Raw genomic sequence first — 12,816 nt, 5'->3', positions numbered from 1 at the left:
GATAGGGAGGGTGGGAGGGAGGGAGACGCAAGAGGGAAGAGATATGGGGACATATGTATATGTATAACTGATTCACTTTGTTATAAAGCATAAACTAATACACCATTGTGAAGCAATTATACTCCAATAAAGATGTTAAAAAAAAAAGTCTACAAACAATAAATGCTGGAGAGGGTGTGGGGAAAAGGGAACCCTATTTCACTGTTGGTGGGAATGTAAATTGATACAGCCAGTATGGAGAACAGTATGGAAGTTCCTTAAAAAACTAAAAATAGAATTACCATATGACCCAGCAATCCCACTACTGGGCATATACCTAGAGAAAACCATAATTCAAAAAGACACATGCACCCTAATGTTCATTGCAGCACTATTTACAATAGCCAGGTCATGGCAGCAACCTAAATGCCCATCGACAGACGAATGGATAAAGACGATGTGGTACATGTATACAATGGAATATTACTCAGCCATAAAAAGAAACGAAATTGGGTCATTTGTAGTGAGGTGGATGGACCTAGAGACTGTCATACAGAGTGAGGTAAGTCAGAACGAGAAAAACAATTATCGTGTATTAACGCATATATGTGGAACGTAGAAAAATGGTACAGATGAACCAGTTTGCAAGGCAGAAATAGACACACAGATGTGGATAACAAACATATGGACACCAAGGGGGGAAAGCGGGGCAGGGCGGTGGTGGTGGGATGAATTGGAAGACTGGGATTGATATATATACATTAATATGTATAAAATAGATAACTAATAAAAAGACCTAAAAATGAAATGAAATAAAATAAATAAATAATAATTTTCTTTTAGTTGGTGCTTCCAGTGAGTGCAGATTAATTTAAAATATGGTACAGTAATACAGGTAAAGTTCTTTACATTTCTGTGGCCCTAACAGTAAAACAAAGTGCTTTCAATTTTATGAATTTCATGGAATTCCCCCTCTTGGTATTCTGATAATGACGCTGAGGCATGGCAGAAATCACTGCCCCCTTTTTGCAGATGAAAGAATTAATATTTTGAAGATCTAACAAGCTATTGAAATAGTGAACATCACACAGCTAGCTGATAATAGCTTGAATCCCCATCTTTTGTCTCCAAGATCAAGGTTTTTTATACTATTTTATGTTATGTACTTAGAAGGATTAAAGGTTTTGAAAACTTTGTGAAATATTGTTCAGCAAATCCCTTCTCAGTTTCTCAAAGAATGAGTCTAAAAAGGTACTTCAGAAAATACCTTGCTATATTTCCAACTCCCTCGCTTTCCTAAATCTTGAAATCATTTCTCTGCTGGGTCTTTTCTCTTAACCTACAATATGATAGATTCTCTACTCTCCCTTGATTCTTTCTTCTCTTCTAGATTTAATGCTCTCTCCCCTCTTCTTGGTCGAAGTTCCTGAAAAAATAATGCACACTCAAAGTATGGTCAATACTCCCTCAGCAACTTCTTATACTTCAACCCACTAAGATCAGGCTTCTGCTTGTTCTACTGCACTGAACTTGCAATTGCTAGGGTAACCGATGACCTCCCATTGTCACATTTCTTGGCCCTTGAATGGGACCTCCGTGCAGCATGACGCTGTCGGCCACGTCTTCTCTCTCCTTGGTTTCTGTACCCCCTTCTCTCCAGGCTCTTTCCTCTCTCTTTTCCCCTTCTGTCCCTCATCCTTCATGAGTTGGATCCTCTTTCTCTGCCTGTTCAGTAAAATCCTGTGTTCTCCATGGGCCTCGACCTTCCTCTATTCTTACTCTGGAAGCAAGAAAGGTAGACTGCAACCTTTGGGTGTTTGCAGCACATTTTGGAAGAACAGTAGAATTTTGGGAGGCAGCACGATGGGATTAAACGGCATCCACAGGTAGTGAACTATTCCCTTGGGCACTCTTTGGCACAGGGTTGCTGTTTAAATAGAACTGCCTGCTCTCTTTTTTGTGCTGTGCTCATGAAGTCATTTCTCAGCCATCCCAGGAACCTGCAGGAATCAGCCCCAGCCTGATGTTAAGCGATAGAATGCCATGCCTCTTACTCTTACTCTCAGCAAGGTGGAGCCTCCTCCCTAGGCAGAAACTTGCACGGAAGACTCATGGCTAAATTCTACCTGACAGGTAGCCCCACCCTCAGCCAGCTATGGGCTTGTGATGCATGGGGTGATGCAGCAGTCTTTACAGAGGGTGGGAACCACTGCCCAAGACCCTCACACCCCTCTAAGGTTGTACCTGTTTTTTTAAATTTATTTATTTATTTATTTTTGTCTGTGTTGGGTCTTCATTGCTGCACGTGGGGCTTTCTCTAGTTGCGGCGCGCAGGGGCTACTCTTTGTTGCGGTGCGCGGGCTTCTCATTGTGGTGGCTTCTCTTGATGTAGAGCACGGGCTCTAGGCGCACAGGCTTCAGTAGTTGTGGCTTGCAGGCTCTAGAGCGCAGGCTCAGTAGTTACAGCGCAGGAGCTTAGTTGCTCCGTGGCATGTGGGATCTTCCCGGACCAGGGCTTGAACCTGTGTCCTCTGCATTGGCAGGCGGATTCTTAACCACTGCGCCACCAGGGAAGTCCGGTTGTAACTTTTATTATTATTATTATTATTACCATCATCATCATCATCATTATTGTGGTAAAGTATACATAGCATAAAATTTACTCTAACCATGTTAAAGTAAACCATTCAATGGCATTAAGTACATTAAGTACATGCACAATGTTGTACAATCATTACAACTATTTGGTTCCAGAACATTTTTACCCCCTAGTTGGAAACCCTGGTCACATCAAGCAGCTATGCTCCATTTTCTCCTCTCCTCAGCCCCTGGAAACCACTAATCTGCTTTCTGTCTCCATGGATTTGCCTATTCTAGATAGTTCATATAAATGGAATTAAACAATATGCAGCCTTTTGTGTCTGCTTCTTTCACTTAGCCTAATGTTTTCAAGGCTCATCCATGTTGTGGTATGTATCAGTATTTCATTCCTTTTTATTGTCAAATAATATTCCATTATATGGATATATCACATTTTGTTTACCCATTCATCTGTTGATGGACATTTGGGTTGTTTACACCTTTTGGCTATTGTGAATAGTGCTGCTATGAACTTTCAGGTCCAAGTTTTATTCGAACTCCTGTGTTCCATTTTTTTCGGTATATGCCTAGGATTGGAATTTCTTGGTCTTATGGTAATTCTATGTTTAACTTTTTGACGAAACATCAAACTGTTTTCCGCAGCAGTTGTAGCATTTTACATTCCCACCATCAATGTATGAGGGTTCCAACTTCTCCACATCTTGTTGTTTTCCTTTTTTAAAAATTATGGCATCCTAGTGGGTGTGAAGTAGTTTTTCATTGTGATTCCAAGGTTTTATCTTTAAATGCTAATGATTCTTAAAACTATATTCCTAAGTATTTACCTAAAAGAAATAAAAACATTTATCTACAAAAAGACTTATACACAAATATTCAAAGCAGCTTTAATTGTAACATCCTAAAACTGGAATCAACCCAAATGTCCACCAACAGGTGAATGGATAAACAAATACTGGCATTGTGAAATACAGTGAAATACTAACCAGCAATAAATAGGAATAAATTACACAAAACACAGAGATGAAGCTCAAATACATTATGCTGAGCAAAAAAGCCAGACACAAAAGAGTATATCATGTATATTCAATATACAAAGCTCTAGAAAAGACAAAACTAATCAATAATAGTTCTGTGGGCGCCTGGGACTGGGAGTAGGGACTGGTTGCAAAGAGGCACAAGGGACCTTTTTGGGTGTTTGAAATATTTGATAAGGGTAGAGGTTACATCAGAGAACACATTTGTTGGCATTTTAAATGAGTACATTTTTTCATATATAAATTACTTTTCAGTAAGGTTGATATTAAAAGTTAAAAAATATATAGACTCTCAGATAGTTAGCTCAAGACTCCAAGCCTCATTTGTTCATTTCTTTCATAACTCAACAAACATGTTTTGAGTGCCTACTATGTAGTAGTCTCTGTTCTGTGAGATAAGGATACAATAGAGACAGAGATAGCTCCTGAAGTCACGGATACCATGGTCTAGTCTGGGGGGACAGACATTAATCAAATCATCAAACCAATAATGGCATCATTACAACTGTAATAAATGCTGCATAGAAAGTTACATGGGATTATGAGCTCTTATAGTGGAAGGTGACATTGTCGAATTCCAGGTAAGTGATGGCTGAGTTAAGTTGAGATCTGAACAACGAGGAGGAGTTCATTTGGGGGATGTTCTCTTCAAAGAGGGAAAAGCATGTGCAAAGGGCGAGTGAAAATAAAGAATATTACCTGTTCAAGGATCTGAAAGCAGACCAACACGACTGGAGTAAAGAGATCAAGGGAGAGGGGAAAGGCTGAGCAAGTCATGCTGTAGACTGTGAGTGCCTTCAGACAGAGCTCAGGAGTTTGGTTATTATCAGAGCAAAGCAACAAGAACGAAATTACAGATAATGGGAATTAAGATCAGCTTTGAGTTTCAGGACCATCTCTGGCCACACTGTGAATACTGGTTTGGAAGAGAGAAGCAGCACGTTGCAGAATGACCAGCTAAGAGGCAACTGTGGAAGTGCTGGAGAGGTGACAGGCTCCGGTGGCAGGTGGCATTGGTGCAGAAGGGTAGAACCAGATGGGGCCAAGAGGCAAAATCCACCGAGGGGAGGTGCCATGAGGGAAAGGGAGCTGAGGGTTTGTTGGGTGATTGGGTTGGATGGATGGGGAGATGGGCAACACCAGGAATGGGTCAGGTTTAGTAGGAAGACCATGAGTTCAATTTCAGACATGTGGAGTTTGAGGCTCCTGGTCCACCAACCTCTTTCAGATTTTCTCTCCCCTGAAACGGCTTCCCTTCCCCAGTTTCTGATGGGAAACTCCAGTTCATCCACGAAAGCCCAGCTCAGGCATTACTGTCTCCCTTCTCCCCACCATCAGGCAGTGTTCATCATTTCTTCTCCTGTATTATCCCTCTCTCCAGGAAACTGTAATACTCTATTTACAAGCCGTGTCCTCTGCTAAGCTGTCAGGTCCCTGGAGGCAGGGCTGTGAATCTGTTTTAGCGCCCCTAGACCCAGTACATTATCACCATGTAATAGCTGCTCTACAAATTCTTGAGGAATGGATGTGGATACATGTACAAAACATTTAAGATTTCTATAGTGCTGTTCTCCTGAAGAGCTTAATAAGTCATGGCAGATATAAATATAAGTTTACAAGGAGAAAGTGTGAAAGGTGAGCTATTGCAGGCATTTGGTGAGCAGGAGGAGAAGAGATGTTTGCCCTTTACCAGGCTACGGTATCAGTTAGAAATACATTTGACCACAAGGAATAGAAAACTCAGTCTCAGTGGCTTAAACTAGCAAGGGCTATCTCTCTCACATAAAAAGTTCAGAGGTGGGCTGTTGCTGGATTTCATCTGAATGCCCAGAAGTACCATACACACTTGCTCTATTTTCTACTCTGCCATCCTGATTATATTGGCTTTTCGGTCTCATGTTCATTGTCTCTTGGTTGTAATCTGGTTGCAGCATCACTAGCCATCTCATTTGTGTTCAAGGCACAAAGAACATGAAAAATGGAAAGTCAGAGCCAGTAAAGGAGGTCTCAGGAGCCCCCCAGCCAACTCCCTCTTTCAACTCATTGGCCAGAACCGGGTCAATGACTTCCTTAGCTGCAAGAAAGACTGGGAAATCAGGAATGGGACTGTCATGGTAGTCTTGGACCAATCATAATCCTCAGTTCTGTTAATAGGGAGGAAAGGGAAAAGGGTTTGGCTATTGGGAAGGTGACTTACAGTACCTGTGATTAAACAAATACAGGCATATCTCGTTTTATTGCACTTCGAAGATTTTTTTTTTTTTTTTTTTTTTTTTTTACAAATTGGAGGTTTGTGGCAACCTTGCTTTATCAGATGATGGTCATTCTTTTTTTTTTGCAATAAAGTTTTTTTTAAAAGTAAGGTGTGTACATTTTTTAGATATAATGCTATTGCACACTTAATAGAGTACAGTATAGTGTAAACATATGTACTGGAAACCAAAAAATTCATGTGACTCACTTTAGTGCAATATTTGCTTTATTGCAGTGTTCTGGAACTGAACCCACAATATCTCCAAGGTATGCCTGTATCATCCACCTGGAATAGCTAGTGCTGTCCTATAGTTATGTACATCCTGGTGGAGCCAGGGGGAATGGATCCTTCTCTAATGTCCATATAAACAAGGCATCAATGGCACAGTTACTTCACATGGATATGAGACATTGGGCACCTGAAGATTTCAGCACAAATGTCCCCACTTTCCAAATATTTTCCTCACTCACCATTTCTCCATCCTTTCCAACCAGTAGCCTTTTTGCACAAATTATTTGATCCACGCCAGCTCACACCTATCTCTTAAGATAATAGCCTTTCCATTCAACTAACTCCTGCTTGGGCCATTCAGCAGAAGACCTGGTGGGAACTCTGGGCTCATGCAAATGTCTTCTCTGCTATTTTACCTTTCCTTCCTTTTGCATTAGAATACTAGTAGTTTTGTATTTAATGAGAATACACATTATGGATCCCAAGAAGGAAACTGTCTGGTAATGTTTAGATGTTTTTCTTTTAGTGATCACCTGTGCAAAACGGTTTATGAATTTTAGGTTGAGCAGTTTTTCATATTTCATGCCCATGCCCATTTATTTTGGTTCTAAAGGAGGAAAGGCATGAGTTGCACAGGACAAACAGGTGGGAAGCAAGTACCTCACTGGCTTCCACTGACTACACCTTCTTCACCTGAGTCAAACAGAAGCCCATGTTCTGGACAACACAGGAGGGAACGGCATCAGGAATGAATTATTTATCCTTGCTGTAAATATAAGCCTACACATTGTCAGCCCGTAAACACTAGTAATTAAGAAACCAGCTAAGGTCTGCTTGGGCAACATACTTTGACAGCAGCTGCTACAGAACCTGAACCTGGAGACAGTTTGCTCTCCATGTGTGAGATCCCCCTCCCTACCAGCATTAACTGCTCTCTCACCTGTGTTCCCATGCACCTCATCCAAGCGCTGATTACAGGTCTCTCCCCCACAGCAGACTTGTAGCTCCTTTTGCGTAGAGACACAGCCTCCTTCCACAGCACATCCTAAGGGTCCTGCAGAGTGCCTGGCTCACAGATGCTCGGGTAAATTGCAGTGAACGGTCCACGAGTATCCTCTTAGCTCCTCCACCAGCGGGAATGCGCAACACGTGGGAGATTCGAAATCCTCACCAACCAGTCATGCGCCTAGTGGAATACATCCAGCCTCAGACACAATCTTTCTGCATCTTTCCAGGGGTCTGAACGTGAAGTGTGGCAAGGATTTACTGGCCATACCAAGTTCTTTCGGCTCCTTAGACCCTTCAGTTTTCAGACAGCCGGCTCCCTCTCCCCTCCGGCTCCACCTGGGACAATCTACCTCCCCAGGTCACTCCAACCGGATAATTCATGCACATCCTTTAGTTCTTTTAGCCACCAGCTCCTCCAGAAGCCTTCCCTGACCTCCCCAAGTCTGGATCAGGGCCCCCTCTGTGACCGCTCCCTCTTGGTTCTGCAGGGTAGTTGTCCATTAGTTGGGCACGAGACAATCTCGTTCTCTCTTTTGTCCACACCGCTTATGACGCCGCCTGGAGCATAGGAGGGGCTCAAAATATTTTGGAATAAATTGATGAAGGAGTGGAGTGTCCCCAGCCTGGCGGTGCTGGGCCGGGTGTCGCTCGCATCACAGCCCCTCCTATCTGGGGAACTCCAGCCTTGGGCCCCAAGCTTAGACTCTCTCCTCAGCTTAGACTTGGGACTCCGTCAAGCAGAGGCGCGCCCGGAGGCTAGGACCCGCCTCCCGGGTTCCAGAGAGACCCCGCCCGCCCAGGCCGCGTCCCTGCGCGCGGGCCGGCTGCGACTCCCCGGCAGGAGCCGGAGAAGCAGGTGGGGGCGACGGCCCCGCCTTCGCGTCCCGGCAGCCCCAGAGCTGGCGGCCAGAGAGTGAGCGGCGCTCACCGAGCGCAGCACCCAGCGCAGCTTGGCCCCAGCGGCGCCGCCTGGAGCACGGACGCTGCGGGACGGAGCCCGGAGCCTAGAGGCGGCGGCGGCGGCGGCGGGGACTTCGGCCAGAGACGAATCCTGTCCTGTCCTCGGCACGGCCAGCGGCAGGTAGCGGCTCCGCGCGCGTGCCCGGGTCGGTGCCGGAGGGAGGAGGGAAGAGCCGCAGCTGCGGGCGCTCGGGCCGTCCCGGAGCTGAGTGAAACGCCGGCAGGGGCAGGAGTGCTGCGTGCGCGCATGCGGGTGTCCGGGCGCCCCCAGCCCGGGGCGATGCGCTGCGCTGCCCAGGACCCTGCCACCCGCTGCCCGCCGCGCGGCCTCTCCAGGGCCCGGCCGTAACGGGACCGCGGAGGGAACGAGGTCACCGCGGGGTTGCCTGGTGACTTCCCCCGACCCGACTCTCCGGAGAGCAGCTCCTGGCGACAAGGCCGCCCGGGCCTGGTCTTCGCCAAGCTCTCCGTTCCTCCCTTCCCCGCTTCACCCCCAGAACAAAAGGCTGGGGTCTCGCTGGGGAGGGGGCTGTCGCGGGATGAGCGGGAGCGAAGTAAAGAGCAGCTAGGAAATTGCAGAAATGAAGGTGGCTTGGGGGATACAGAAGCCCTCGATGAGGAAGCCAATCTCGGAGATGTAAAGTGACTTACGCAAGGTCACACAGCTCGTGGTGACTGAACTGGGGCCAGAGCACAGGTCTCGGGACTCCCTTCCCAGTGCTCATCTCCAGGCCCCTGAGGTCAGTAGTCTGTGCTTCAGCGATTTCGATCTGGCCATGCATGGGTTTTAAAGTCTCCTTTGGAGGAATAAGGGAGAAGGTGGCAGAGCCTATTCCCCGCCTCCCTTAGTACACACCGGAGGCGGAGGTGGAGCGGGGATGCGGGAGCAGGTCTGGGGGAGAGGGCACTCCGAATCTCCGGGTGGGGGCTGGAGGACAGGGAGCCCAGCCCTGTCCCCGTGGGCAGGCGGGCACTGGCTCGCAGGAACAGCGCTTTCTGAGCGTGGCTTGCCAGCCGCGTGGGTATGCCTGCGACGGGAGCCGGGGTGGCGTGGGGACCCAGTGCGCGCTGCTCCCTGGAAAGAAGTTCTGTCCTGGGAGAGGCCGGGAGAGCTGTTCTGGCGCGCTGGAACGAGCCGACAACATCCCTGATGCTCGCGCTGTTTTGTGACGGGCTCTGTTTGGAAGGAAACTTACTCTGCAGCAGGAAGGTGGGCTGTCATTTCGCCTCTTCGAGCCTGGGGGTGTCCTTGGCTGCAAAATGAGGGCTTTGTTCTGCGTAACCTGTGTGATTCAGAAAGTTCGTGCCTCTCTCCTCTTTTACAGAACCTTTATCTCTTTAGAGGGAAGAGAAGTACATTTCTTCTGGTCAGCAGTAGTAGTTATCGCAGGGACTCCAGCCTCCCCTGAAAAAGTTTTTTTTTTTTTAATTTTAGGCAAAGCTATTAATGAGGACGAAGCTTAGAAGAGGGGTTGGGTTGCCTTTGGGCCTGGTAATGACTTGGACAGAAAAGGAGGCTTCACAGGTGCCAGAAATGCTCCCTACCTCGACCTAAGTAGTGGTAACACAGGTGTACACATATAGATATTTGTGAGGTTATTCCCTTGAGATTTGTGCACTTATGCTTTCCCTCAGTAAAAAAGTAAATAAAAATTTAATGCTAAAAATCCACTCATTGTAGTAGCACACAGATTACTGCAGTTTTCCAGCCAATGAATTTTAGAGATACATTTAAAAACCACAGAAACCAAATCAGAAAAATAAATAAATAAATAAGAACAGGGAGCAAAGAAAGTTTAGCAATAACGGGAAATGAAATACACACTGAAGAGGGCCTTACCAAATGCCTTTATACGAATCACCTCACATGATTCACAGTTTTTTTTGTTTGTTTGTTTTTGTTTTTTTTTGCGGTACGCGGGCCTCTCACTGTTGTGGCCTTTCCCGTTGCGGAGCACAGGCTCCGGACGCGCAGGCTCCGGACACGCAGGCTCAGCGGCCATGGCTCATGGGCCCAGCCGCTCCGCGGCACGTGGGACCTTCCCGGACCGGGGCACGAACCCGCGTCGCCTGCATTGGCAGGCGGACTCTCAACCACTGCGCCACCAGGGAAGCCCGATTCACAGTTCTTTAAGGGTAGTATTGTTATTGTGCCTTTTTTTACAGACAAGAAAATAAAAAGTCACAGAGGTTAAATGCCTTACTTAGGGGAGCAGGGTTAAGAACCTGGGTACACAGATTTCAAATTCTATACATGCAACCATAAACAAGCAATTTTTGGCCACCTGAATCAGGGTAGAGCCATCAGGGTGACAGAGACTTGAAGGCTGGCTTCCTGCCATGCCCCCTTTTGGTTCCTTTCCAGGAGTCTCTGTTGTTTTCATATAGTTGTGAGTGTGAGATTGTGTCACAGACTGAAGGTAGCCAGCAGCGGAAGGGATGGAGGAAGTGTGTGTGTGTGTCTAAGAACATACAGTTTTAGGAACAGGAGAAAGCCAGCTGGCCCAGCCTGGAAACACTGTTTTTAGGAGATTTACTGTTCAGAAATCATACAGTACAGGTTGTGATTTTGCAGTCACTTAAATACACACACAAAATAAATAATATAACCTAGAAAAGATCTGAGAAACCAAAATGTAATTTACTCTAGAGGAGAACATGTAGGATTTTCACTAGGGAAAAACAGTCAACTTTCCTACATTCTAGAATTTATAAATATATGTTTATCAATGCTTATGTTTTTAAAAAACCTACAAAAATAACTCAGCAGAAGGACAGAAATTTGTTTTCCAGCAAATGTGTTGTAAATATACTTACATTTGGTGCAGAAATATTTGAAACTTTAGGGTACAGGAATATTTTATCTAGAGAGAAATCTTGAGAAATGTGTCCTAAAGTGTGTTCTTCTAGTGATTTTATACTTCTGCCTAAAATTCAGAAGCCAGAGGAGAAGAATCGTGTTTGTTTTACCAGATAATATCACATTGCAGAGTTGAATGTTTGTCTTGTTCTTGGAATTAGAAAGTTTTGTTTTGAAGAAGATGGATTAAGTGGGGCAGGTAAAGAGGTAGCTGGATGAATCTGCTCAGCTGAGTGCCATCAAGCGTGATTATGCATCACGAAGTTATCTTTAGGCGAGTTTTGCCATGTCACAGTTAGTGTTCTTGCCATCTGGCTGCTGGAATATTTAGAAAGGAATCATAATGTTTGACTGACTCTGCTGAGAGCATGACAAAACAGACTTCGAGAGGGAACTATTAAATATGAGTTAGGGTTGGTGAGAAAATGATTAATTACTTCTTATGTAGCCACCGCACAAAACCGAAGAGATGGATGGTTCCCAGCTGATGCGGAGCAGGTGCAACACATAAGTTTTCTCACTGACTTCAGCCAATAGTGCACTTGAAACTTCCCCTTTGCCGTTCTAGTTGGGTATTTCCTTAGGCCTGCCCAAGCAGGAACCCGACCCGTTTTGCAGCAGGGGAATTGTGTGGTGAACTGCCGTGCTGAAGTGCCAAAGAGACAGAGTGAAGCAGAGCAAATGTGGCAAAAATGCCAGGTGGGCATTATGTGGGCCAGGCTCTGTGAAAGATTTTCAAGTGCATCTTGAAGGAATATTCACCCTGTGTGGGCGATGTATTCCAGTGAGACACTGAATTGGAGATGGTGGCATCCAGAAAGGAAGTGCCAGGCCTGTCTATGGACTGTAAGCCTGTCAGCTCCTGGGAGTATCTAAGAGGAGGCAGTAGGGAGCTTGTGAGGACTTGGGTCCATGTGTGTGCAGGTGTGTGTCAGAGCAAGGTGCCCAGGCTGCCATCCACTGTGCCTTAAGAGCCAAAGGCTACCTCATACTGAATACTTGTTGTGCCTGACTAGGCTAAGAGCTTTCTACATATGAAATCAACCCAACAGCCCTATAAGGGAGTTGATTTTTCTTACTCCCATTATCAGATGGACAGAGAAACCAAGGGTTAAAATGTTCTCAGAATGATCATGCCACACCCTGCCCTGGTCTGCTATCAGCCAACTCATAAGCCCAAGGTGCCCTTTACCTGTCTGACTCTCCCTTATTGCACCTGAGCTCCTGGAGGACAGGTACTATATCTGTTTCATCTCTCTTCCCAGCAGCTGCATCATGGGTGGCATGTGATGAGTAGTGAATGAGTGAGTGAGTGAATGAATGAATACCTTCATATATAAAGGTCAAAAGTCAGTTTGGATTAACTGTCCTTTTGACTTTTACTGTCTCATTCCCCTCTGTTAATATGGGTCATCAGGCATGATTGTATGGACAAGATGTATAATAGATATCTCCTTTAAAGCTGAAGGAAGCTAAGCTCAACCTGTAAGATCAGAAGGCCTCTGCTTCTTTTAGAAATTAAATATTATTATTTCTTCTTTTGTAAAACAGCTGTAATTTGAAACACCTGGGTTGGAATCTTTCATTCATCATTTATTTGTTGTATGACCTTGGACATATTACTTCACCTTTCTGTGCCTCAGTTTCCTCATCTGTAAAGTGGGCATAGTAATAATACTACTTATCTCATATTTAGGGTAAATAACTTAAAATAGGTCCAGTGCCTAGGACAGTGCTTGGTTCATAGTAATGTTAAATAAATTAGCTATTTTTTAAATTATTATTATCATCTGATGCTTTTAAAAATTGTTTGCCTTGGGCTTCCCTGGTGGCACAGTGGTTGAGAGTCCGCCTGCCGATGCAGGGGACACGGGTTCGTGCCCCGGTCC

At 45.4% G+C, this 12,816-nt stretch overlaps 2 protein-coding genes across 24 annotated transcripts in view; one reads left to right on the top strand and one right to left on the bottom strand.

Moving 5' to 3' along the window:
• Positions 1-9,396, bottom strand: part of LOC114486304 (uncharacterized) — a 277,756-nt gene extending 268,360 nt beyond the window's left edge. For 18 of the 19 annotated variants that reach the window (XR_008617379.1, XR_008617377.1, XR_008617381.1 and 15 more), the window contains exon 1: positions 7,040-7,848. The gene's annotated coding sequence lies outside the window, so the exon portion shown is untranslated. Of the gene's footprint in view, positions 1-7,039; positions 7,849-9,263 lie in introns of those variants that run through there. The other variant, XR_008617385.1, reaches the window with a different exon arrangement.
• Positions 8,026-12,816, top strand: part of WIPF3 (WAS/WASL interacting protein family member 3) — an 88,607-nt gene continuing 83,816 nt past the window's right edge. Inside the window, exon 1 of one of the 5 annotated variants that reach the window (XM_028489931.2) lies at positions 8,026-8,188. The gene's annotated coding sequence lies outside the window, so the exon portion shown is untranslated. Of the gene's footprint in view, positions 8,189-8,699; positions 8,808-12,816 lie in introns of those variants that run through there. The other 4 variants (XM_028489930.2, XM_028489934.2, XM_028489935.2 and 1 more) reach the window with 4 other exon arrangements.

This window comes from Physeter macrocephalus, chromosome 5 (genome assembly GCF_002837175.3).
Source record: "Physeter macrocephalus isolate SW-GA chromosome 5, ASM283717v5, whole genome shotgun sequence".
In the NCBI taxonomy this organism is placed as follows: domain Eukaryota; kingdom Metazoa; phylum Chordata; class Mammalia; order Artiodactyla; family Physeteridae; genus Physeter; species Physeter macrocephalus.
This window is presented reverse-complemented; position numbering and strand designations above follow the sequence as displayed.